Source organism: Euprymna scolopes, chromosome 1 (genome assembly GCF_053919585.1).
Source record: "Euprymna scolopes isolate OS-2025 chromosome 1, ASM5391958v1, whole genome shotgun sequence".
NCBI lineage: Eukaryota > Metazoa > Mollusca > Cephalopoda > Sepiida > Sepiolidae > Euprymna > Euprymna scolopes.
Genome location: NC_136482.1, coordinates 28741963 through 28768265, shown reverse-complemented (window position 1 = coordinate 28768265; position 26303 = coordinate 28741963). Strand labels below are relative to the sequence as shown.

Below are 26303 nucleotides of genomic sequence, written 5' to 3'. Positions count from 1 at the left end.
TGGTTTGATGGTTTTGTAGAGGAACATTTTGTTTTTGCAAAACATGATTGAGTTTTGTAACGGGTAAGGAAAAAGCAATAACATCAATATTTGGGGCAATTTATGCCAGGAAGTGTCTTCAGATAATCTGGTCTGGTAGCACTGGTAGATTAATCTTAATCAAATTTGATAGGACAGGTTGTGACTGACTGACTGATGCTGATAAAAATGAGGATGGAAATAATTTGCCTTTTCAAGTGAAAACATGTGCATTACTTGGATCGTCTCTGAGGAAGTCATGTGATTGTTATTCAAAAGTGAGGATCTCTTTCTCCCTCCCTCTCTCTTTCTCTCTCTCTCTCTCTCTCTCTATATATATATATATATATATATATATATATATTATAGAGAATATTGCTCTTAAGTTATCTCCCTTGATCAAAAACGCTATTTTGGAATGCAGAGTTATGTGGTACAACAATATTGATATACGACTTGTAACTTAATTTTATTTGATGTAAAACACATGAAAATTATAGAAGTCATATGGCAATTGTTTGGTGGCCTGAGGTAGAGCATGGAGCAAAAGCTGACTTTGTGGCTGAGTTCGAATCTCATGACCGGCAGGAATTGTCACTCCTACACTGACGATTGTGTTAGTATGAAACACTAGTGTCTGTAGGTATAATAAATAGTTATTATTTAATTATATACATAATTATATATATACTTAATTATTTAATTATATATATATATATATATATATATATATATATATATATATACAATTAAAGCCCCCCTCTTTGGGTTGAGCACTTTGTAAATATATTTTCACCCGACGCATATTTAAAAGCGATTAAGCAAAGCACACTATTAATTTGTTTGTAAACAAGCTGATGGTTCGAGCACTGTGCGACGAGAGGGTGTGGATATAATTCACACTCTAGTAGAAATATTTACGGCACTGATTCGTAGCCGAATGGTGAGAGCTGCCAACTGTCAATGCGACGGTTGTAGGTTCAATCTACGGCTGGGGAAAGGTGTTTGGTCTAGCCGCACTGATGAGTTGTGAGACAACGAAACACTACCGTATGTGGATGACAAATATATATATATATATATATATATATATATATATATATATGAGGTTAGGGTTATATATATATGTGAGGTTAAGGGTTGGGAACAACAGTAGAGACGGAAACTCGTTCATCTCTTAGAAACAGCAAACGTGCCGCGAGGAGGTTAAAAACTATTAACATATGGAAAGTTATTTCAGTAAATGACAATGTACTTACATCTGCCTCACCAAATCAATGCTGAGTACATTTTCGAACCCCCTTCAAAAAATTTAACATTATAAAATGTAAAAAGAAAGAAGCAAAAATGTAATGTGACGTTATGGGCTTGGAGCAGGGAGACATCGGTTTCCTTTGGTGCTACCAGATCAAGCTGTCTAAAGATATACTGGTCTCCTGATTTAAAATGCACCAAACATTGATCTTATTGTGTTTTTATCCTGTCCTTTTGCGAAACTCATTTACGTCCTTCAAAGTCAAAAACAAAACCAAATATTCTCCTCTTCAAAACAAACAAACTAAACCAAACTCGTTTAAAGATATAAGGACTTAAAGAACCTTTTTCCAAAATTACTGGAATCAGCGTTAAATAAACCGAAAAGAGTTGAAATGCTGCAAAACAAAACAACTGAATACATATTTGAAGTTATAAAGAACTTGAAGCATAAAAGTTTTTTCAAAATTACTGGATTCAGTATTGAATAAACCGAAAGGTTTGCTATGCTGTTTATTATGCAACTAAACCATATGTTTCCTCATTCAGTCCCGTTGTTCCTGCTATTTCTTCTTCTATTCAATCAAAACCATATACACATACGTATATTTACACTATTGGTCTTTTGTAATGCTTTCATTAAATGATTTATACGTGGGTAGAAAAAGTAAGACTAAGACATTTTTTGCAAGTTTAATATTAAGTTTATTTGGAGAGAATAAATCACACATGAAAGAGAGACTAGGATTCTCCTAATTATCTTATTAAGATTAAATGAGTGGATACAGTGGACAGAGATCTTAGGAGGGGCATTTCACTCTTGGCGATTATCAAAGTTTTCCTTGGGCGAGGTGGGCTAGTTATTACACTACTCGACAAGAATATTAGTGTATAACTGCAACACAAAAAGTACTACCACTACATACACCCTACACCATTCCTTTGAGTGATTACAGGATAATTGGTGATCTGCCTTAAGCAAATCCCATAGGCAAACTTACTGAAACTTTAGTTTCTTTGTCAATTTCGACACCCATGACGTCATGCATCATTGACTTACGTTTTTGTTTTAATTTTCTTATTTTACTTTACCTGAAGCTTACACGAAATCTATTTGTGTTTATCTTTCATGAGAATTAGTTTATTTTTCAAACTTTGTGTCATTTCGATTTGGATTTACTTCAATCCTTTTCAAGATTAACAATAGCTTACGTATTCACTATCCGACATAGAACCATCTATTATGTTATTATTTCCTATATTTACTGATTTGATGTGTGATTTTTTGAAAAATAGATTTGATTCCGAACTTAAATTCTGTCTTCATTTGTTTGTTTTTGTTCATACTTTGTTTCACCATTCCATTTTTCTGCATTGCTGTCAGCGTTCATGAATGCATATAATTATTTACCAGCAATGCTTTAAGCAAACTAAATTTCTCTTTTGACATCTCTTTGATTTTATTCTACTTTGACTTGTTGAACCTCATTCCTAACCTGCAGGTCTCTCTTTTTGTTTTCTTTCGTGAAAAACAGTTTATTTCTCAAACTCTGTGTCACTTTGATCTGTACTTAGTTTGACTTTTGTCAAGGTTAATACTAGTTGATGTAATTGCTATCAACACAGTCATACACTAAGTAACACTTCTGCTGCGAATATACATTTTAGATGTTAGTGAATTATATACTTCACTAACATCCAAAATGTATATTTATGTATGTATTTATATTTATGTATACATATATTTTTTTGTATTAGCTAAGTATATTATGTTATTGTCAACAACACTGTAAAACAATATCAAATGAAAGTTGGCTAGTCAGCAGCAACGTTTAATTCCTCAGCTTAAATACTATCTAGGTCTGACTAAAATATTCAAGATAATTTATAAATTAAAAGGCAACAGTCCGTCATTTATTCTAAACTGGTTATCACTTTTATAACCCACTCTGCCATGTAATTACTCTGAGAAAATTTGTCTGTTTTTTTTTCTTAAAATATAGGTCTTTGACCGAGCTAAAAGCCTTTGACTCAGCCTGGTACAAGATCATTAAAATTTCAAATTGAAACCCATTATGTCTCATGATTCTTACTGAAGGTTATGTCCATGACTAAGTGTTTCCCATTAATGTACAAAAAATAAAAAGTTAAAATTGGAATTTGATTTCTTAAAGTTTTACTGAATTCTTTTAAAATCTTTGGATATTTTTAAATAGCTATTCCCATGACAAATCTTCCCAATGACAACAAAATTAGTTCTTCTACATCTAGTCGTCTATCCTTCCTTCCTTCCTTTTTTTTTCTAGTCTCCTTTTTTTCATAAACCTTTTATTTCCTTTATTTCCATCATTTCATTTTCGTTTCTTTCTTTCAGCTTTATAAGTCTTTTCTTTTTCTTTACAATGAGTGTCTGATTTCTATGTCTAGCTGCAATCGCCAGGGCAGAGGTTTTCTGATATTATACAAAGTCTCTCTCCAGTTCTCACGGTTCAGCACATCCAGCTTCCTCTCTGTGTAGTCTTATCCAATCATTTGTTTTCAAGCCAGTCAACCTTCCTGCAATTTAAGACATCCATGCTTCTCCAAAAAAGGTGGCGTATTGGTTAAAGTACTTGATAAAATTCAGTTGTATATTACACTCTTCTGGAGGTTCATGGTTCAATCTTCAGTGGGGGCAACACTCAAAATACAATCGCAAATTAATTAGGAATTCTACCTGGTCATGGCTGACGGGACGACAACATGCTACCTTCATGGATAGAAAATTCTGTGCAGATTTTCGAGTTCAACAAGATAAACTTGATGAATGAAAATCGGGGGTTAGATTGACCGAAACGTTGTGAAAATAGTACTAAAGATGAGAACAATACTTCAGAGAACCTAAATAATATGAACAGCCATTGTGTTTATCAAGATTATTACCGGCTTGCAACGCCACAACAGTTACTAAGAATCACACTTTTATTTATCAACTTAAATTTGAGTGGAGTTCATTGATTGTTGAATGTACAGAGTGAAACGATAAATTTGTTGCCCTAAAGAAAACAACACTACAACTTTATTTTTAAACTTTTATTGAAAAATATCGATTCAGGTAACTTGATCATGTAGTAGAGCTTTCATCCATACAATGTAGCCGCCTTCACCCTCAATTACTGACTCGATATGGGTCCGGAACTGGGAGCATGCCTTTTCCACAAATGCTGACGGGAGCTCAGCGAATACTCGGTGGATGGCGGTGATCAGGCTGGCTTTGGTGTTGTGGGAGGTCATGTTGGTGATGTTCTTGACATATGATCAAATGAAGTAGTCCAGCGGGTTCAGGTCAGGGTAGGAGAGAGGCCAGTGAGGGAAGGGTACAAAATTGTAGCACTCTTTCTAAAGCAAAGCCTGGGTCTCTTTGGTCTTGTGGGTCGATGCACCAGAAGATCTCTACTTGGATCGGTAGAAGGCAACTGTGCATCTCCGATCTCGCTCGTTGAACTGAGTCATGATAGAAGGCTCTTATCGCTCTTGGGATTTGTGCACAACTGGCCAACTAGTAGATGGTCTGCAACAACAAAAAAGAAAATCGATTTTCATCAAACGGAAATGGAATCATGTCGTCTTTTCTACTGTGACAATTTTATCGTTCCACCCTATATACTTCTCTGATAAGAGTCTATTGTAACGCCTCCCTCGAGGAGGTGGTTAGGACTTATTTCTCTGGATTCTCGGCGCATGTCGTCTAGACTCCTCTGAGGCTGTTACATAAATCTGGTATGCTGAAAGCGAATATCGAAGCAGCAGGCAGGAAGAAAGACAAACAATTGTAGTCTATCTACAAAAGCTTAATTTTCACAAAATTATGTACAAAATTCTTTTACAATTCTCATTCAGATTTTGTCAGTTCTTTTCGAAGTCTCAACTCTCTTCACAGACAGCAACCGATGGATGGATGAGGTGGAGAGGGGTCACGTCTCTTCTCGGAATCAACAAGCAATCTGCTTTTAAACTCTCCATTCACTCTGCGACTCAACTCTACTCTGGCTAATTTTTGCACGACACTCGTATATATAGTAAGGTATGTGGATGGGGGTGGAAATTCTCCCCAGCCAATAAGATTTCGCCACAAAATCTCCACGAAATCGAAAGCCCCAGGTCCCTGGATGGGCACCATTGCCACACCTGAAATTCTCTCACCATTTTCAAGGACAGATGTCAATTCTGACATCCGACTCTGGGTTCATTTAAGGCCAGACAAGGTTCTAAGTGAAATTTCCTGTCATCAACTTTTAGCCGTAAAAATATATTTCTCTGGTTTTCAAACAATATCTATTTTGACATGAAATAAAATATGTATATTTATCTTCTCTATCTTTAATCCTTGGGTTATCTGGCGTCACCCGGGAATAAAAAGCTACCTCCTCAATCGGAGATAAAAAAAAAAAAAAAGCTACCTCCTCAATCGGAGATTACGTTACACTATGAAAGAAATCTATCATAAGTTTGTAAATGTTTCAAAAACATTTCTAATACATTATTATTTATTTGTTTTGCAGGTGCTACAGTTCCTTTTGATTTTGTCAAGTGCTGAAGTGGAAGGTAAATTTGATTTGTGTGTTTATTATTTTTTAACATTTAAATTTTATTCAATCTGTTGAATTCACTTTGGGAAAGATATGAGCCCACAATTTAGCTCCAAGTAAAATAATATACTGCCTTCAATAGATATTGTGTTTGGACATCACCCTATCCCTCTTTCTCAAAGAAGAGATGTCTTTAGTCTCTTTCTAATCTATTGTTATTTTCATATTTTTATGTTAGGTGCCCGTCTGAGCTCCAATCTTTGGCACCCCCACCACTTGTAAAACATTCAAGAACATATCTAACTATAACTACAGCTGTGATAGCATGTGCTATCCCTTGTTTGACAATCGCTAAATGTTGTTTCCATGTTTTTTTCTTCCTTGTCTTCTTTTCTCATTCTAACCATGTCGTTCTCTCACACATTTGCGACTGTCGAAATGGGTGCAACGAATCACAAGTGTTTTTTTTTGTTTGTTTGTTTTTATCACATGTCCATAATCTTCGTTCTTTTTATTTTCTTCTGGCTTGCTAGATCATTTTTTTTTCTATTTCTTTTTTCTATGCAAGTTTACTCGATTTTTCTTTGTTTTTTGTTTTTTTCCCTTCCATGTTAATTCCTATGTCCTTTCACTTTCCCTAGATTTTTTACATTTATAATATTCGTCACTGGCACGAATATGTGATACTATGTGCTGCCTCTTGCTCGACAAACGCTGATCCCAATATTATTCCCATTGTCTTTTTCTCCTTCATCTTCTCTGGCTCACAAGAATTAAAATTAAACAAAAACACGTTTTCGACTCATTTAATTAAATAATTAAAATCTGGCCCATTATTTCCAGTCCTCTCATGTTGTTCAGCAACAAACTAACTCTTTAACCTTTATTCTTCTCGAGTGGCATTTGAACCTTGAAAAGCAGTGACCCATAGGTAGAATAACAAAAAGGGTTAATATGCTAACTAATCAGCAAACTAATCAACGAGTTATTTGCAATAAAAATTGTGTGGTTAGTATTAAATGACGCACCCCCCCCCAAAAAAAAAAAAAAAATTATTGATATGCCATAAACAAACGAAATTAATCAATGAAGTTTTTACAATGTTTTGATATTAAATAAAGTACTTAGATTTTTTTTTTGAGTGTGTGGAAATTGCTCCAGATAAGGCACGAAGCTACTTGTTGTAAGAAGCTCAAACAAAACAAATTATTCAAGATCAAAAGCTATTCAACTAATGAATGTTATATAGAATAGGTTCTGATCCTGAAAACAGCAATTCTTCCCCCTTTATCAGAAAGATCGTGTATGGAATGTGTGAACTAAAAGAAAAAATAAGGAAAGTGAAAATTACGAGGCTGCCAAAAGTAAATCCAATATTCACTTTCTACCTTCTAAAACTAAATAGACTAAATAAATCGATTGTAGTTGAAAACAACCTGAAGGTTCCTTTTTTATTGGTTACTACACTGAGATGTAAGGGAGGGTGCCACTTCTTTCCCTGGATTTCTCCATTTATGTTTGACCATCGCCTTATAATGCTGAGTATTTAGCAAGAGGGAATCAAGTATCATTTTTTGAGCATTTGGTATGACTAGCTACTAGACCTAGATTGCACCTCTTATTTTTGATAATGACCAAGTACCTATTTTTCTTCTTTTTTTTTTTTTGTGGCATGATTCAATTGAGGAGTGTTTCCATAAGCAAACCCCTTAACCATTATATCAAATAGGCAACTATTTTGGGATTATATAACCCCAAAAGGTTTAATATGTTGTTAAACAGAAAAAAATATTAACTTATCATAATGTATTTTCTCAATTAACAAATTAAAACGAATTTGTTCCAACTTTATATATTCCAATCTATGATTCCCCCTTGCCAAACTTTCACAAAAAAATACTCTACTAGCTACAACCAATGTCAACAATTTCTCTGACTCTCTATTTGGGCCTGAATCTAAACACAGATTCCATGAACAAAATTAATTTCCTAGAACTGCCTGCCTGTAGAACACTGTTTCGTTGGAGTGCTTCCCAGCTAACTACAATATGATAGCCTGCTGAAGAGACATTGTGAGTTTGTCTTTGCTCTATCATTATTTTCATGGCAAGTGCTCGTCTTAGCTTCAATCTATGGTTCCTCCTGCCAAACTTTCACACAGAACACTCATCTAACTGCAAACACTATCGACAATTATCACTACTCTCTATCTGTACCTAAATCTAAACGCAAATTTCATAAACAAAGCTTCTTTCCTAGAACTACCAGCCTATTGAACTGTTCCACTGGTCTGCTTTCCAGCTGACTACAATATGTTCGTCTTCATCCAATGTAAACATGTTCTTGTTTTCATTTGTTTTTGCATTTTAAACGTAAACTTAAACAGACAAATAAATCAAATTTTAATTGTAAGGTAGGCAACTCCTATTATATTGTTTTTGTGGTACTTATCTTTACAGACTACAGGAATTCTTTTTCTTCACATAAAAATTATTATTAAAATAACCCCAGTCTAATACTTGCTACTCTCTTATATTTATATTTTCTTTAATGTACTTTGTTCCAGACCTCTTACTGATCCACATCAATTCTTCAATGTAAAATATGAGTTTTCCTGATTTTTACTTTTTATATGATTATCTAAAAATGTTTTCTATTAATAGACTTTTGAGCTGGACTAAGTATTTAAAAAAAAAAAATTGTAGCAATCTATTTTATTATATCTTCAATAAAATACTTTAATAATAAAAAAAAAACAATGCTAGAAGCAAGGTTTCATTGCCAGCTTTAATGCTAAGATTGGTATGAAGGTAAATTCTACAAAAACAAAAATCCACTCTGCAAGAACCTTACCCTCCAAGTAAAGTGTGATTCTTCTCAACGGGGAAACCCTAGAAGAGTTCGATCATTTCAAATACCTGGGCTCAATGTTTGTCGCCGTGGTCAGGGGTACAATAACATCGGTGTTTGAACCAACAATACACAGCATGCTATAACACCATCTGTGATATCTTCTTGAGTTCACAATAGGCAAAAGGTTGGGATTTATCAGGTGCTTCTCTACAGCTTCAATATCTGGCTAATGAAAGCTGTGTATCTTAAAAGATTGGCAGTGTTTTACCTATATCGGCTCCACCGAATTCTTTGAGTCCACTGGTACCACTTTGTCTTCAATTCACAAATCTGGATGCAATGCAGAATCAATCGCTTTTAAAGAGAGGAGACTTTTTGTTCAACCATGCTGTACACTGCAACACAGGAGAGTTCATTCACGAAGCAGTAGCTCTAGAACTACTCCAAGATTAGTGAAGACGTCTAGGAGGGTGGGGGGACTGAAGGTGTGATTACACACTATCAAAGTCAACATCGAACCTACCTCTGGTCTACAAGTCTACAGTGTTTGCCGCTGGTCCTGGAACTAGCTGCTCATAACTATCTTAGCCACTGCAAAGCATCATACATGGTTTACATTCACCCGAGATTCTGTATGTTCTATGGAAGGAACTGGCTTAACTCATCCTAAGTGCATGCTGTCAAAGTCAACTATTTAAGTCTTACTTTGAAAATCTGGCAGTATAATTTTATGTGTTAGATATTAGGCATCATCTTGTCTTCTCTATATAAATAAAATGAACTCATTTTTTCCCGTCTGATTTTGACATTAATAGGATTAAAAATCAAGATATTTCATGCAAATATGATATGCACAAACGGCAGAACAATATCTGAGGTGTGTTATAGGCTTATTATTTCTCAAATTCCTCGATAATCTTAGATTTCTATACTTTTTCTGCTGAGAAGTCACGGCCAAAATCGGTTAAGATCAATGGAAGTGGTAAAATATTTTCTCTCTAATAAATTCCTCCTCCCCCTGCCACCACTTAACACCGTTTGGGGATCGTTCACAAGGAACAGTTAGAAGAGAACACCGGTTTGGCTTCGTAGTTCTTTCATGTGAAGTTATTTAAAATCACTAAACTAAGCTGCAGTGCTCTGTGGCGTAGTGGTTAGCGTGCTGGACAATTCACATTATATTTTCACGTTCGCGCCGACCTACCGTAGTCGTTTTTTTTTTTTTTTTTTTTTTTCCTAAACAACTGGAATGGACTTTTCTTGGTGGCCGAACTGTTAACGTTGCAGATGTTTTTTTTTTTGTTTTTTTTTTCACACTTTATTTTCCTACTTTTACTCATGACTCCGGGTTTGATCCTTCCTACTTACCTAGCATAACATTTTTTAAAACTCCCCCCCCCGTCCCGGAAACAAACACTCGGGCAAATATCTGTATGTTTGCTCATAAATTTCTTCATAGCTTTGTAATAATAGGAAATAAAAATATAACTAACAATTAACTGCAGTTTCATGGAATATCCTAATATATCTTGTGAATATTACACAGAGTAATATTCCATTTTGATCAAAGGTGATACAATAATATAAGGTCTTCATCTGCCTTTGACATTAATAAAAAGTAAATATGACAAACTGTTTACAACTTATAAATTATAGAAATTAAAAAATAAAAACATTTTTTATACGAGGATTGATAATTCGTATTTTTATTATTTAGTATATTGCATGTAGTTTTTCATAATATTTCGGCTTATGTATCTTCCAACTTGGAGATATTGAAAAATCCCATATGGCTGACTTCATATGGAAATAAAAGAGAAAACATCTACCCTTATGGAACGAAGTAAACTTATTGACAGAAAAGAACGATGCAGAGTAAGACAACTGAAAGAAGCAGCACATATGCTGGACAATGATCACCTACTAAACAGACCTAGTATAGTATTTAATCTGATATGGTAACCATTAATTATTAATAATAGATAACGTCATATTTAAAAAAATGTGTTATATATATATATATATATATATATATATATATATATATATATATATATATATATATATATATAATCTTTAGTGATAAGCAAGTAAGAGCGTACATCTAAAAACAAGTTAAGGCTCCCAAAATTCATACTAGAATTGTCCACAAGGTGTAATGGATAAAGCATTTGATAAAATTCAGTTGTAAGTGACAATCTTCTGGAGGTTAAGTTTCGATCTTCAATGCAGGTGATGCTCAGTATACAATTGTAAATTACCTAGGACTTCTACCCGATCATGGCTTACAGGACGAGGGCATCCTACTCTAAGGATTAAATAAAGGGTTCCATCCGAAATTCTGTGCATATTCCCTAAATTCAACTGAAAGATTTTGAAGTTCGGACAATACACGTGAGAAGGTCTGAGGTTACATCAGTAGAAACAATGTGAATAATAACATTGAAGATATAAACACCCAAATAACATGAAGAATAGAAATATTTATAAGGTTTGGAGCATGAGTACACTGTGGTCCTCATTGATTTGGGGGAAATGCCGGATGTCCCTGATGGGATTTAAGACTGTAAATTTACCGAAATTTATTTTAATGTCATTTAACTTAGATTCTTATCATCCAATCAATGTTGAATCCATCTCAAAAATTGAATGCTGTAAAATGTAAAAGATAATAATAAAAATGAAATATGATATTACGCATTGAGGCAAGAGGACATATGCTTACTCATTAAATCCTGAACAATGCTGAGTTTTATTGGTAGTAAAATAAATTTTGTTTAATTGTTATCATAATATAGAAACTAAACGGAACATAAACGGTAACACCAACTTGTATAATCATCTTTACCAAAAAGACCGCCAAACCATAGAAAATAGCTTATACATTATAGTCAAAACAGTAGAGAAATGAATAGACAAGTACTGAAGTCTTCTTGGAGCAGTATATCTTTAAGGAAATTAACTTTTGAGAGGAAAGCCATTTTTTTTGTAATGGAGAAAAGGGAAGGGGGGGCAATAACATTAATGTTTGGTGCAATTTAGGTCAGAAAGCCAGTATCTTCAGACATTCTGATCTGGTAGCATCCTGAATCCTACTGTAACTCTTGAGTGTAGAGCTATTTTTGTAATAGAAAAATGATCCAAAAAGGATAATGAAAGAAATAGCTAACTTAGAGAAAAGAAAATTACCCAATTGCAAATATAAAATGGAATTGTCCCAAATAAAAGTTTGCAGTTTGAATTGTAAAAAATTCCAAGTAAAAAATAGTGGTAGTAATCCAGTCAGTTTAGTTCTCTTTTTCGTGTCAAGATGAAAAACTGATTGAAAAAAATCAAAGAGATTCAGTATATTTTATACAGCGATTCTAGTACCTGGTTGGTTGGGTCTTATCACCCCTGGCTATAAATATAATCATCCAAATCTTTGTGATCATACCCTTGTATTTTTGCCAACAATATTGTAACAATAATCTTGCTTAGTGTCTCGCTGACAAGAGCAGAAAATAGGACATTTTTCTTTGCAAGTGTTTCGAAGCTATCTGCCTGTCCTGCAAGTATAACTGTTATCCTTCAAAGATCCGGTCGAAATTATTCTATCCAGGAGTCTGATTAGTCATCGTGAGACCAAACAGTTTCACTAAAGGAAGAAATAGTAATGATTATTCTACAAATACATTAAAGAACACAAGAAGATAGAAATTAATAGAGCCTTGATAAAACGCAGTCAATGCAAGTAAGACATGTGATAAAAACGTGTTCTGAACACTCAATTTTGAAGTTATTGCTCCTGGGCGATGCCAAATTTCCTTGATAGAAAATGTAATTACCAACCGCTGCATTTATTTAGGAAAATAAATTCTTTTTTGTACATTGATTACAAAATGAATGCGTGCTCACCTGAGGGATTTATATTACTCTGATAATAAATGGTGAATGTTACGTAAATATAATGAATAAACGGATAAAGAATCGGCTTAAAAATCTAAAAAAAAAACAAAAAAACTAACCAAATGTAGAGATAATTAAGAAGAAAAAAAGACTTCACGAATTTTATGTAACTATTTGCATTAATACTTAGAGATTAGAAAATAAACTTGGGATTTGAATTGATGTTTTTTTTTTGTTTTGTTTTTTTTAATTCTAATTCTATATCAGCAGCAGCTTGGCAAATGTAATAGCTCTAATCAAATGCAAATCATACTTATTTTTTGGACTGAGTGTTATTTTCACAATGGTTTGGCCGATGTAACCTTTCTTCAAGTGTATCTTATCGTATATTTTGTCACAACTGAATTTTACCTAGTGCTTCATTTTTAAAATTCAATTGTAAGTTGAACTCGGGTGGGGGTTGAAGGGTCGATCCTCAGTGCGGACTATACTCAGACTACAATTACAAATTACGCAAGACTTCGACCCAGTCTTGGCTGACGAAACGAGAGTATGCTGTTAATTAAATAAAGGGTTTTGTTCAAATTTGGCAAAATATACAACTAATAATATTACACGTTTAAATACTCTTTAGAGTTTGGTCCATATTTCGATGAACAAGCTCTAAAAATATATGCAAATACTTTTTTTTTTAAATAAAATTAATATAAATATTTTTATTCACAGCACAGTTTTTTCATGCGAATTATTTTGTAATATCGTACAAATAATTTTGCAATATCGTACGAATATTTTTGCAAACGTCTATAATACATTATATATATATATATATATATATATATATATATGTTTGTTTTGATGAAACTTTTCTAACACAAAGCTTTTTTTTGTAATAGCTCAGTAGTATAGAATTAAATCCAGTTTAATGTCATATAGAACCTCATTAGAGGTATAAAAACATTTTCATTTGCATACAATTGTTTCGGCCTTTCTCAATCATATATATTTTTGATGATATACAAAATACCCAAAATGGTCAAAACATTAAGTTTTCTTGAAGAATCCTTCATCAATGCCCATAAAAAGTTTTTAAAATGTTGGAAAAAACTGGAATGCATTTATTTATTTATTTTTAGGTATTATATATTTCTATTTTCTGCTCAAGGGAAAATATTCGTGAACGTTTAGTTTCACATCTGAATGTTGCAATTTGTGGCATGTTCGTAACTTGTGCATTTAACTTTCATCCAGCAGAAGTATACTTTATCGCTGAACATCAATAAAAAACACACACAAAAATTCGCACAAACAAATGTTAAAATTTTCACTTACCTCTTCTATTTAAACATCCTTTTTTATGTATTTTTTCTTTTTTATATATTTTTTCTTTTTATATATTTTTTCTTTTCAGTTTTATTTCTTATCTGTTCTTCTATGTATAGATTATGTTTATTCTTGTATAATTCTTAGAATAAGTTTTACAAAAAATATTTAAAAATGTACACAACAAATATGGTAAAAGGCCAAATTAGGTAGAGTGATCGGGTTCGTACGTCATCTTTTTGGTCTAATCTTTTAAAATTGTTTCAGTAAGCAGAATACTGCATCCGCACTATGGCCAATGTACTTAACATTATCTCATTTCAATGCTTTTTATGTACAAAAACTATATGTACAATTTCAATTCCGTTAGTTGGAGCTGGGGAGGGTCTTCTAAAAAAAACAGAATATGGGCCAGAGTTCATTTATACCATTAGCTTAAGAGACTTCGCTAAGTCAGTGCACACCATGCCAAGATAGAGAACACATATTCAAACTAGGTTCGTCCAAACACGCTTAAACTAGCTGCATGTATTCACCTTATATATATATATATATATATATATATGCATTTATGCGAGAGGCGTTCCAAAAAACTTTTTTTTTTTTTTTTTTTTTACAAGGTGGTCACCACTTATCAAGGCCCGGAAGCCACTCAGGGATAAGGGTTATTGTACGCACAGTACATTAGTGTGGATATTTAAAGTGTCTACTTAAGGGGGCAGTTCATCAGGAATTTGTTTATGTTGGACTTGAAGACATCCAAGTCGTAGTCAGGAGGGAAGCAGGCAGACGGAACAGAGTTCCACAGGTGTGCAGTTCTAAGAAAGAAGCTTTGTTCAAAATAAGGCCACATATTTTTTTATTCTGCTCAAAGGGATCAGAGGAGATGTCAAATTGCATTGTTACGATGACTGACCTTATGCGTTCATGACCTGAAAGTTTAATCTCTCTGTTGCAGACATTGACGGTGTGAGCCTCTAACAAAGCACTCCTGTCATGAATGTCCGTTAGAACCAGAGATGTGTCATTGAATGTCTAGAAAGTTACTTACGCCTGAAAATATCATGTACCTCTACAAGGCCACCATTCACCCATGCATGGATTATTGTCGCATTTGAGCTGGTGCATCTGCTACTACTCTCTCACTCCTGGACAGGGTTCAAAAGAGAGTAACCAACCTAATAAGTCCTGAGCTGTCATCCAAGCTTTAACCTCTGTCCCATCGACGAAATGTTATATCCCTCTCCCTGTTCTACAAGTATTTTAATGCTAGATACTCTGATGAACTACAAGTCCTTTTACTCCCTCAACGTAAATACCCCCGACAAACCTGACAATCAGTAAGATCCCACGCTTACACAGTAGAGATCCTTAGATGTCAGAAGGCCTTCTACTCTAATAGTTTCTTCCCCAGAACTGCTAGGCTCTGGAACTCCCTTCCGGGTGGTTGTTTTCTCAATTGTACTGACATGCAGAATTTCCTGATGTGAACATCGTGCTACTCAACTCCCTACATAGTATCCCTGCAACTTATGTCCCTGATAGTAGTCCCTCTACAATAAAGTGGCACTGTGCCTTGTTTGGGGTGAAAATGGAATTAACATATATATATATATATATATATATATATATATATATATATATATATATATACTTTTTATTTATTTTACATAAGCATTAATATATCGCTATACATTCATGATTATGTTTCGGTAAGTAAGTTACTAGTTAGTAGAGACCTCCTTTATGCGATATTGCTTATACAAAAACCCTAGAATTATATAATGTTCATACGTTTTATTAAAAACAACAGCCAATCTTTCCTCCATATTTTTCTTGTTAGCAGACACGTAATTAATTTCTCGAAAGTGTCTAAAATTTATTATTTGTTATATTTAATTATATTTTCTTGCATTTTCAACTTTAATGAGTAATCGCCGAGAGTAATCCAATGTTAATGGATGGCATTGAAAAGACAGTATTTTATTAGTCTGATTTTACACGATGCATTGAAACATTTAAATCTCCTGCAGTGACCTCATATTGAGTTTGATTAATGATAGCCAGATGAAATTGAGTAACCAAATCATATGAAATTAATAAATAGTAACGTGCTACACGTTTTGTACATGTAAACACAGGAGATGTGTGCATCGATATAAAGTCTGTTAGTCCAAGGTGACTTTAAACATGAATATGGTAGGCATCCTTGGTGGTATACCAGTTCTCATTAGATCACTAAAGTTAAGTGATTTGGACCCTGCACAGTATCAGATGGGTGACCATTTGGGAATGCTAGGCACTGTATACCATTTTCCCATAAGCAGCAGCTGGGGACTACTTGTGAATTTGATATTCCTTGCAAACTTCCTCCTTTGGAGGAAGCTGGGATAATCAGAATCTAAAATCGGAAAAATTGGAGAATTTGAATTCGAGAAATTGTATCTATTTTCCGATGCCAGAAACGATTCTTCTAATTATTTTTTTGTTTATTTGTTTTTTTGTTTAAAACTAAATTTTGCATTGCTGATGTGAATGACAAATGCTAAACATTTATTGATTTTAAACTACCAGTAAAACTAAAATCTATAGACCATCTCTTCCACAACTGTATTTTTTTACGTTTGCAAAAACATGTGCATATGTTGCATGGATTTTTTTTTTAGTAATCCTAAAATTAAAGTGAAAGGTTTTAAAAAGAATTGGAACTGAAGATGCTGAACCGGATGTGTGATTGCATCAAAATCAGGAAAAAAATAATTGGAATGTTTCATCACTAATACCAGACCTAGTATTTATAATTACTATAGATCGTTTGGAAAAAGAACACACACATTCTTTTCACCATTCACTAATAAGAGACCATTGTCAAGATACACCTGAAGAAGGTTGAAAATTACATTGGCCAAAACATTCTGAGAATAATACGCAATATGAGCACAGTATAATCACAATAATATATATATAATATCAGGGAAACCCGATCTTGGCCAGGATTGACTGATGTCAATGAATGTTTCAGATTCCTATATTTTTATGGTCATTTAAATCGGTGACATTAACCATTTTTCAATTAAATCGATTATCTGCTAAGATGAGGCCCCATTGTGGTGCACCAGGTGGAAGCTTCACATGCCTCTCGCAGTGACTTAGTCAACAGTACACTGTAGTCTACATTGCACTGTAGAGAACCTACTGTTTATTTTATAAAATTATTTTTATATATAATGAATTAAAGTTTAAAATGCAAAAGTCAAGTATTATGCTTTAATTGTGCTCTAAACAGAAACATTCATTTTGAAAGCATCTTTGTCATATCAACGAACCTACTGTTGATTTTATGTCTTTCTTACGACTTGTGTGGCAATAAAACTTCTCAAATGCACTTGTAGTATTAGGCTGTGTAAAGTGTTAACTTTGGTCAAAACCGACTGTTCTTTCTGTCATCAGATTATTTCGATTATCAGCTATCAATATTTATTGAAGATATTCCAATACAAAACCTATCCAAAAACATGAAATACCATTGCATGAAATTTCATAAAAATTGGCCCAGCCGTTTTTTTTTTTTTTTTAAGTTTTGTTTTTCTTTTTACATGGAGTTCACCACTTATCAAGGCCCAATGGCCACTCAGGGATAAGGGTTATTGTGTGTACAGTAATCAAAGGGATAGTGTAGCAATAGTACTGGAGAATTGGTAAGGTGTCATTATTTAGGAGGGGGCGGTTCATCAGGAATTTGTTTGTGTTGGACTTGAAGACATTCAGGTTGAAGTCAGGAGGGAAACAGGCAAGAGGAACAGAGTTCCACAGGCGTGCAGTTCTAAGAAAGAAGCTTTGTTCATGGTATCTACGTTTTGATTTAGGCACAGATAGGGAGTGGGGAAAATTATTGACGGTGGTTTCAGCTAGTTGGATGTTTTTTGAGAAAGATTGGCGAGGGGGGACCAGAGAATGGAGCTCAGACAAGCACCTGCCATGGAAATAACGATAGAACAATGACAGGCTCGCTACGTCTCTTCTGTGGGAAAGACGTTGCAGGGTAGAGAAAAGGGCATCCCCCACCAAGCCACGGAGTCTATTTTGTACTCCGTCAAGGCAGGATAGGCTGTTTTTTGCAGCTCCCACCCAGATGTGGCAACAGTACTCCATCTTTGGACGTACTTGGCTCTTATATAGATAGAGAATTGCATCATTAGTGAGATATCTTCTGGAGCGGTAGAAAAATCCCACCATTTTCCCAGCGACCTTGGCCACAGACTTGATGTATGTGTTCCATTTAAGATCAGGTGTAAAGGTCAAACCCAGGAGCTTATCAAATCCTGGGGCCTCCCTTAGACGAGAGCCATCCATTTCAATTGATGCCAGATGGGGATCAGAGCGCTTATGATGTAGAGATAGGAGCCTGGTCTTAGATGCATTAAAGGTAACCAGCCACCTCTTTCCCCACTGTACCACGCACTCAAGATCAGAAAAGAGAGAATCCGAGAGAACATCATCATTTACGGCCTTTGATGTGTTGCCTAGATGTCAGCGAAAGATTTTAGTATGTGTTTTGGGAGATCATTGATGTAGATCAGGAAGAGAGTTGGGCCCAGTATGGACCCCTGAGGAACTCCAGCATTAATACTGTGGGCCTCTGATTTCTGCCCATCAACAATTACTCTTATGAGCCTATCTGAGAGCAATGACTTAATGATAGAGAAAACATTTCCAGTAATACCGTAGCTGGAAATCTTGTGTAGTAGGCCTTTATGCCAAACCTTATCAATAGCCTTTGATATGTCGAGAGTAATTGCCCTAGAAATGAAGCCTTTGTCGAAAGATTCGCTAATCCTATGAGATATAACCGTTAGCACATCTGGTGTAGATCTAGCAAAGCGGAAACCATATTGCGTGTCACTAAGAAGGTTATTTCTGCTGAGGTGGTTGACTACTTCGCTATTTATTGTGGATTCCAGCAACTTACTCATAACACACAGGAGACTTATTGGTCTGTACTGAGAGGGGGATGACTTATCACCTGAATTCTTAAATACAGGGCATACTGATGAGGTTTTCCAGGGTGTTGGAAAGCACTTCTTCTTAAGGCAACGCTTAAACAGTTTGGAAAGTATAGGGGCAAGTTCTGGTTGTAATTTTTTTAACACTATAATTTGAATACCGTCGGGACCAGTTGCTTTACTGGAGTGAAGGTTCTTGATTAGCTTGGCGACCTCACACACAGATAGTTGTATGTTGCATAGCGTGTTGTCTGTTATAGGAGGGAATATGGGGAGTTGATGGCCTTCGTCACACAGAGTAGAATTTGCCGCAAAGTTTTTGGCAAATAGTTTGGCCTTGTCGGATGCTGTCGAGATGACCTCTGGTCCATTGATAATGGTTGGGATAGAGTGCACGTTTCTGTTCAAGATCCTATTTGCCAAAACTGGTGGGAACCAAGCCGCTGCTCAGCTACTTTGGACTAAACGGATTGCGCATATAGTTCTCTTGTATTTTTTATTACTCTTTTACAGTGGTTGTTGGCGGTTCTGAAAGCAGCTTTAGTTTCAGTGCATCTGTTACGTTGGTAGCTATGGAAAAAGTGATTTCTGTGTGCGATGGCAGCAGCACATTTGGGGGAGAACCATGGCTGGCTATTACGTTTTTGTTGGAACTTTTTGGATGGTATGAATTGGCCTATGCCTACAAGTAACCATTCGGTCAGATCTGATACTATAGAGGACACATCCTTTTTAAACATGGAATGGAGACGGAGATCAGATATGAATGTACGGAAGCTATCCCAGTCCGCCATAGAGTATCGGTATACAGTACGGTGGAGAGGTACGTCTGTAGATTTATTATATTTCATTTTTATCTCAACTGATACGACTCAGTGGTCGGAGGATCCCAGAGGAGATAGAACGGAACATGAGCATAGCTCAGGGGAAGTGGATAAGGAACTCTCTCTCTCACACACACACACACACACACACACACACACACACACACACACACACACAAAGTTCCTTTTATATAACAGTAGATAGATGGATAACCACACTTCTTGTTCGAGATGAAGTAGGTTCATTCCATCATCAGATTTTGCAGATTTGCTTGATTTGTAGACTTTCTTGTGTGTCATGGTTGCTCATGTTGCAAAGTATTCGCCTCACATGCAAATCCCGAGTTTGGTTATGTCTAACTGATGAACCCAAATGAGGGTGAAACTCGCGTTTTAGACTTCCGGTTTGTTGGCTGTCATAGAACTTGTAAGCTGCGACGTTGTTAAACTGTGGAAATAATTATATAATCTTTCATATTCTGAAAATAAATATATATAAATCTACTTTTATAAACATAGCAACTTTATTTCAGTTGATGACTGAAAATGCTAAGCGCCGTATGTTATCTTCCTATGACCGTGATATACATGCGACTGGAGACTGCTTGTGAATTTGATATTCCCTGTAAACTTCCTTTTTCAGAATAAGCTGACATAGCTTGCCAAGAGTAGAGTGACTACCTCTAATGGTAGGCTGTTCTACAGGGTAGAAACACAAATAGAGAATTTCACTTTTTTTTCTATTGAGACAGAACTACCTATGGTGCATTTGTTTGCTTGGTCTTGTGAAGACTATAACTTCGCGCTGGAGTGAAATGCTACACTTCACCTTTTCTGTCCATGATCAGTGGAGAAGAAATCCCTCATGACTGAGACAATTTTTATTTTTGTTACTATTCAAAGTGCCCCTTTTTGGGGAGATTTTCCCCACCTTAAAAACTGATATTGTGTCTAACTTTATCCCTTGTGGGGAGGCAAGTAAATAAGAACTCCTCAAAAGGTAGATTTAAATTCCTGCTGATGATGTTGTACTCCAAAGTTCTGCTCCTTCGGCTCCTGGTTTACATTTAGAAAGCTGTAGGCTTTAAATATCATCTGACAGTGCTGTGATAAACATGTTCCTTTCAACTGGTACTATGATTGGGATGTTTAATCTACACTTGGTACTTTGTATGTCCTGCCTCCTGAAAATGTTTCTTTTCCCACCGGATTGACCTCTCTTGCCACTGCCTCAATCGTCATTCATTTATTCTTTCTTATTCGGGTTTCTCTAATTTACATTAATCAATATATTCACTTCACTTCCAGCCTACTTGGTAATCAATTACTTAATCAATCAATCGATTGATCAATCACTCAATTTTCTTGTCTATCAATCGTCTCGATCAAAACTTTTTATTTATCCATCTGTCTTGTCGTCTATTCGTGCGTCAAGCTGAGAGTTTAGAGTGTTTTTCTTGCCAGAAAACTTGGTTTTATTCAACTTGCCAAAGATAGTAATTCGGCACTGCTGTCATATATACAGTGTATATATATATATATATATATATATATATATATATATATATATTCATATTACTTGGATTCTTTTGACTACTGTTCTCATCAAAGTGAGAATAGTAGTCCAATGAATTTAAATAATACACATAACCAGTCTTCATCTCGAAAATTCACAAATATATATATATATATATATATATATATATATATATATATATATATTTGTAGTCATCGACATACAGTCCTGTTTTATTGTATTACAACTCATCAGTGCCGCTAGACTAGCACCTCTCCCAAGCCAAGGATTGAACCTAGAACCGTCGGGTTGACAGTCGGCAGTTCTCCCACTCGACCACGGAAGCGATGCCCACAAATAACCTGTCTGAATGTCTATTTAAACAAACATCCGTCTACCACTTTTACAGTGCTCAAACCGCCTGTTTGTAAACAAACAAACAAACAGCATGCTTCGCATATATATATATATATATATATATATATATATATATATATATATATATATATATATAATGTGGGTGTGTAATTACATACAGGCACTTGTGTTTTATGCTTACGCAATCTTCGAAGCTAATAAGTCGGCTGGCAATTACGTTCTAAAAACAAAATCCTAAAAATAAAAAAAGCAAACGAACACATGGCAAAGTTATCGACTACATTGTAAGTTAATCTTTTTGTCTTTATATTTAAATTGAAAAGAACTGTATGAAACGTATTTTTGTAATGCTTAAAAAAATTTTTTTCGTCCCTTCTCCTATTGGGTTATCTCTAAGGTTTTTCCAAGAAGCAAGGGATACACACTCAAAGAAAGGAGATTTTCTTTTTTTTTATTATTGTATCTCTCTTCTCCAGTCAAAAATGGAAATAATTTTTTTTCGTGCGTTCGGAAAAGCTATTACAATGTGGAGAACGTTAAAACAGTATTAATACAGCTAACAAGGCCCAGATGGACCAGCAGCAGAAAGCTGAAGAAAATTTAAAAGAACGTGATAAACAGCTCCAATTACAATTTCAAGAGAGGCAACAAGCGTTGGAGGAGAGAATGCCACTCCAACAACAGACAAGAAAAGCTATTGTTAAAAATATTCGATAGAACGGAACACAGGGACACCAGTTTTGCTTTTTTCCAAAGTACAATATGGAACTCTATAGAAACGTTCAACTACCAACCAGAGGTGGATGGGATGTTTGACGCTTTCTATCGGAGATATGAGGACCTATTCACCGTGGATTGTCAAGAGTGGAGCAACGCTAAGAAAGTTCGACTACTTCTGAGGAAATTAGGGACCACAAAACATAGCAAGTTTGTGGATTATATTCTCCCCAGGAAGACAAGTGAATTGGAATTTTCTGAAGCGGTCAAACTTTTATCTGAACTGTTCAGCCCGAATTCTACGCTCTTTCATAGGAGATGGAAGTGCTTGAACCTGCAAAAAAGTGACGACGATGATTACCTAACCTTCGCATCCATGGTAAATAAACACTATGATGATTTGTGTCTATCTGACTTATCGGCAGATGTTTAAAGTGTTTAATCTTTGCGCAGGGTCTAGTCTCATCCAAAAACGCTGAGATTAGACAATGTGTTCTCTCTAGATTTGAGAGCAAACAGGACCTCACCCTCTAGAAGTTGGCTGAGGATCGTCAATGAGTAGTCTGAATAAGGAACATCTCGAGACACATTGAAGAGTCGGGCACAACATTCATTAGAAAGACGAACTTCAGACCGGAAAAATACTCACCCCGAAAAACCAAAGCTGGAAATAAGAAAACTCAGGCTATACCTAATAAGTACCACCCAGTCACAAGACCCGGATCCCCTACAAGCCCGTGCTATTGCTGCAGCAGGAAACATTGATCGAGTCAATGTTTTTACAAAGATAAGTACTGCAACGAATGTGGCAGGAACAGCCACAAAGCAACCCAGTGCAAAAAGAACAAGGTCAAGAACAGCGTCCGACAAACTAGATCTGACTTGGATTCAGATAAGAACCGGCGCAAATATGTCAAAGTTAACATTGCAAATAAAACTGTGCATCTACAATTGGATTCCGGATCAGACCTGTCCATCATTAACCTTAAGATGTGGAAAAGGCTAAGGAAACCAACCATGTGAAGGACGAACAAATCAGCTTGAGCTGTGACAGGCGATAAAGTGGAATTGAGGGAGAGCTCACACTCCCGGTGACCTTAAATGGTATTACTAAAAAAGTGAAAGTGTATGTACATAGGACATCTGAAAACCTCTTCGGTACTGACTGGATGGAGCGATTCGAATTGTGGGACCAACCTATGAATATATTCTGTCATAGGGTAGAAGACTTGTCCTACGGGAGCGCAACAACTGAAGGACGAGTTAAAAGACGAATTTTCAGAAGTATTCTCACCAAGACTAGGAAAATGTACAAAGGCTATAGCAAGAGTCGAACTAAAAGAAAACGCTCTGCCCGTTTTCTAGAAGAAACGAAACGTCCCATTGGCAGCAACAGAGAAATCAAAAAAGGAAGCTTCAATGGAATCTGCCAAAGGAGGCAGAAATACTGAAACTGCAAAGCCGGAAGCAAAAAAATCATGCAAAAAGAATCCTTCAAGTCAAAGCAACCTAAGAAGGCTCAAGGGACCCCAACAGATGAAGCACTTCAACAATTTCTGCACTTGTATTGGATTACACCCAACCCGAACACACCAACAGCAGTTTCACCTGCAGAAACGATGTTTGCGCAGAAAGTGAGATCCATTTTTTACAAGCTCTTACCCAAGCAGTCAAGGCAACTAGTGACCACTTATGTACTCAGTAAACGTTTCATATCAGGTAAAAAAGTGTTTTTCAAAAGTTATAAAAACAACACATCATTCTGGGAGGTGGGTACAATTACTAACAGAGTCGGTGACATGGCATATATCATCCAAGGACCAACATATACCCACAAACGTCACCAGAATCAACTAAGATGTCGATTAGTTGAAACCAGCGACAGCCCACCATTGTCTTCAAAACTTTTGATCTTGAACCTCCTCAATCAACACCTGAACTACGGCGGTTGTTCTGTAAGAGAAAGTTTACCAAGCCATTGATGATAAACCATAAAAGGAAGAGGTACTGACAGCTTTTACGAACAAAAGCTTGGGAAGGAGGTGTTGGAGACGCCCCTGCATGGGATTAATGGCCTATCTCATGATGCCATTTCCTCTGGTGACGTCACTTCCGGTAACGAGACTGGTGCCCGGAGATTGGCACATAGCCAAGCAGGTCGTGTGCATATGCTCCACCGTTGAGGAAGGGTATTGCTCAACTCGCCTTGCCTGTAATCTATGTGAATAAATGTTTGTTTCCTAGAAATCCTGTGTTCCTTTCGTTTATTACCATTTAACCCCATAACACTAATCTAGTATATATATAGATATATATTACATGTCCCTAAATCACTTTGAGGAGTGTAACTATTCAGTAGATATATAACCTTTACAAACAAACCCACTAACATTAACTACCCAACGCAGAGTCACAGAAATACCTGAATTAGGAACCAGGCATGGAGCAAACCCTCTCGGTGCTGATGGACCCAGTAGGTCTTCCCAGATCATCCGTCTAGGAGAGGGAAAACTCTGAAATTAAATCTAAGGGGAGTGGGGGCTCTCTAGTCTTAGATGACAACTTTACTAGAGCTGATGACTCAAACAAATTACCAGTTTGCAAACCTAAATTGCTTAAGGAGTAGATAGGCTCTGTCTATCGCCTGGCTTCCATACTCCTTCTTTGCCTATTAGTCAAGCACAGAGGTACTATCACAAGGATTTGACAGAAACACTCAGTGATCGATCTTGTTTCCTGACTAGGGCAATGAACGCCGTTTTCCCCACTCCGGACACATCCCATCCCTCTAATCTGGGCACTTGGGAGTGCTTGAGTGCCACATATGCGAGTGCAATTAGATTGGGTTGACCTTCCTCTGATGGGTTGAGGGTACCAGATTGACAGTTTCTGGCTGCTGTTTCCGACTGGTAGTACAGGTGCCCTAACTCTTTGGTAGCACTTAGAGTGGTTGCTCCATCAACAGTTGTATAATATCGGGATGTTTGTAGCACCATTTCGCACATGGAAAGGAACCCTACACTCATCCCCGGTGGGCTTTCCTGAGGCCACGATCCTAGTTGAAAGGTCAGCTGATGGTCTACTTGCGTTGCATGTCTGGTATTTGGCACAACCACTTATTCAGCACCCCTTACCTAAACTGAAACTCCTTAAAAACAAAATGACAATACAATAAAAAATCACGCTTAAACCAGGCTTATGTTTAAAAAAAAATCAAATTGCCTCCTTCCTGTGAGTACAATAAAAAAAATTACACTTAAACCAAACAAAACCAATTTGCATTCACGAACATCCGTGGGCTTAGAACTAATTTAGATGATGTTGAATCATTTCTCCTAACAAACACCCCGGATATCTTAGCACTAAGTGAGACTAACCTACACTCCTCCATCCCCTCTAACTACTTTAGCATGCCTGGATATCTCCCACTCTGCCGCAAGGACTCTGACAGACAAATGCACGGACTTGGAGTCTATATTCATATCCTCCCCTTGACTAGAGAAACAAACCTAGAATCGGATGATCAAGCCTTTATGTGCTTTAGACTTAACATGCAACAAAACATTAGCTACTTTTATTTTCTCTACAACTCTCCCTTGACCCAGGACAGCACCGTAATAAACAAAGTCTCTGGCAGCATAGACACAACACTCTCCCTCAACACTAGCGTACAAGTACATGTATTTCGTGACTTCAATATCCACCACAAAAACTGGCTTGGATTCTCTACTCACACAGATGCAGCTGGTAGCACAACACATAGCTTCTCTATATCTCATTCCCTATCATAGATGGTTATGTTTCCAACCCGTTTCCCAGACCAAAAAGAACAACATGCATCACTTCTAGATTTGTTTTTGACCACAGTTCTGTAAGAAAAAAATGTAAGGAAAAATTCAAGATGGCGCCCGACTCTCTCTTTAACACGGTAAGATATCCTCAACACGGCACAAGAAGCAAC

General features: G+C 36.0%; 1 protein-coding gene across 4 annotated transcripts in view; it reads left to right on the top strand.

Annotated features, from left to right (window-relative positions):
- Positions 1 to 26303, top strand: part of LOC145290933 (rabphilin-3A-like) — a 1108728-nt gene that overhangs the window by 719386 nt on the left and 363039 nt on the right. For all 4 annotated transcript variants that reach the window (XM_080136654.1, XM_080136564.1, XM_080136609.1 and 1 more), the window contains one exon: positions 5814 to 5856. The gene's annotated coding sequence lies outside the window, so the exon portion shown is untranslated. The remainder of the gene's footprint in view (positions 1 to 5813; positions 5857 to 26303) is intronic.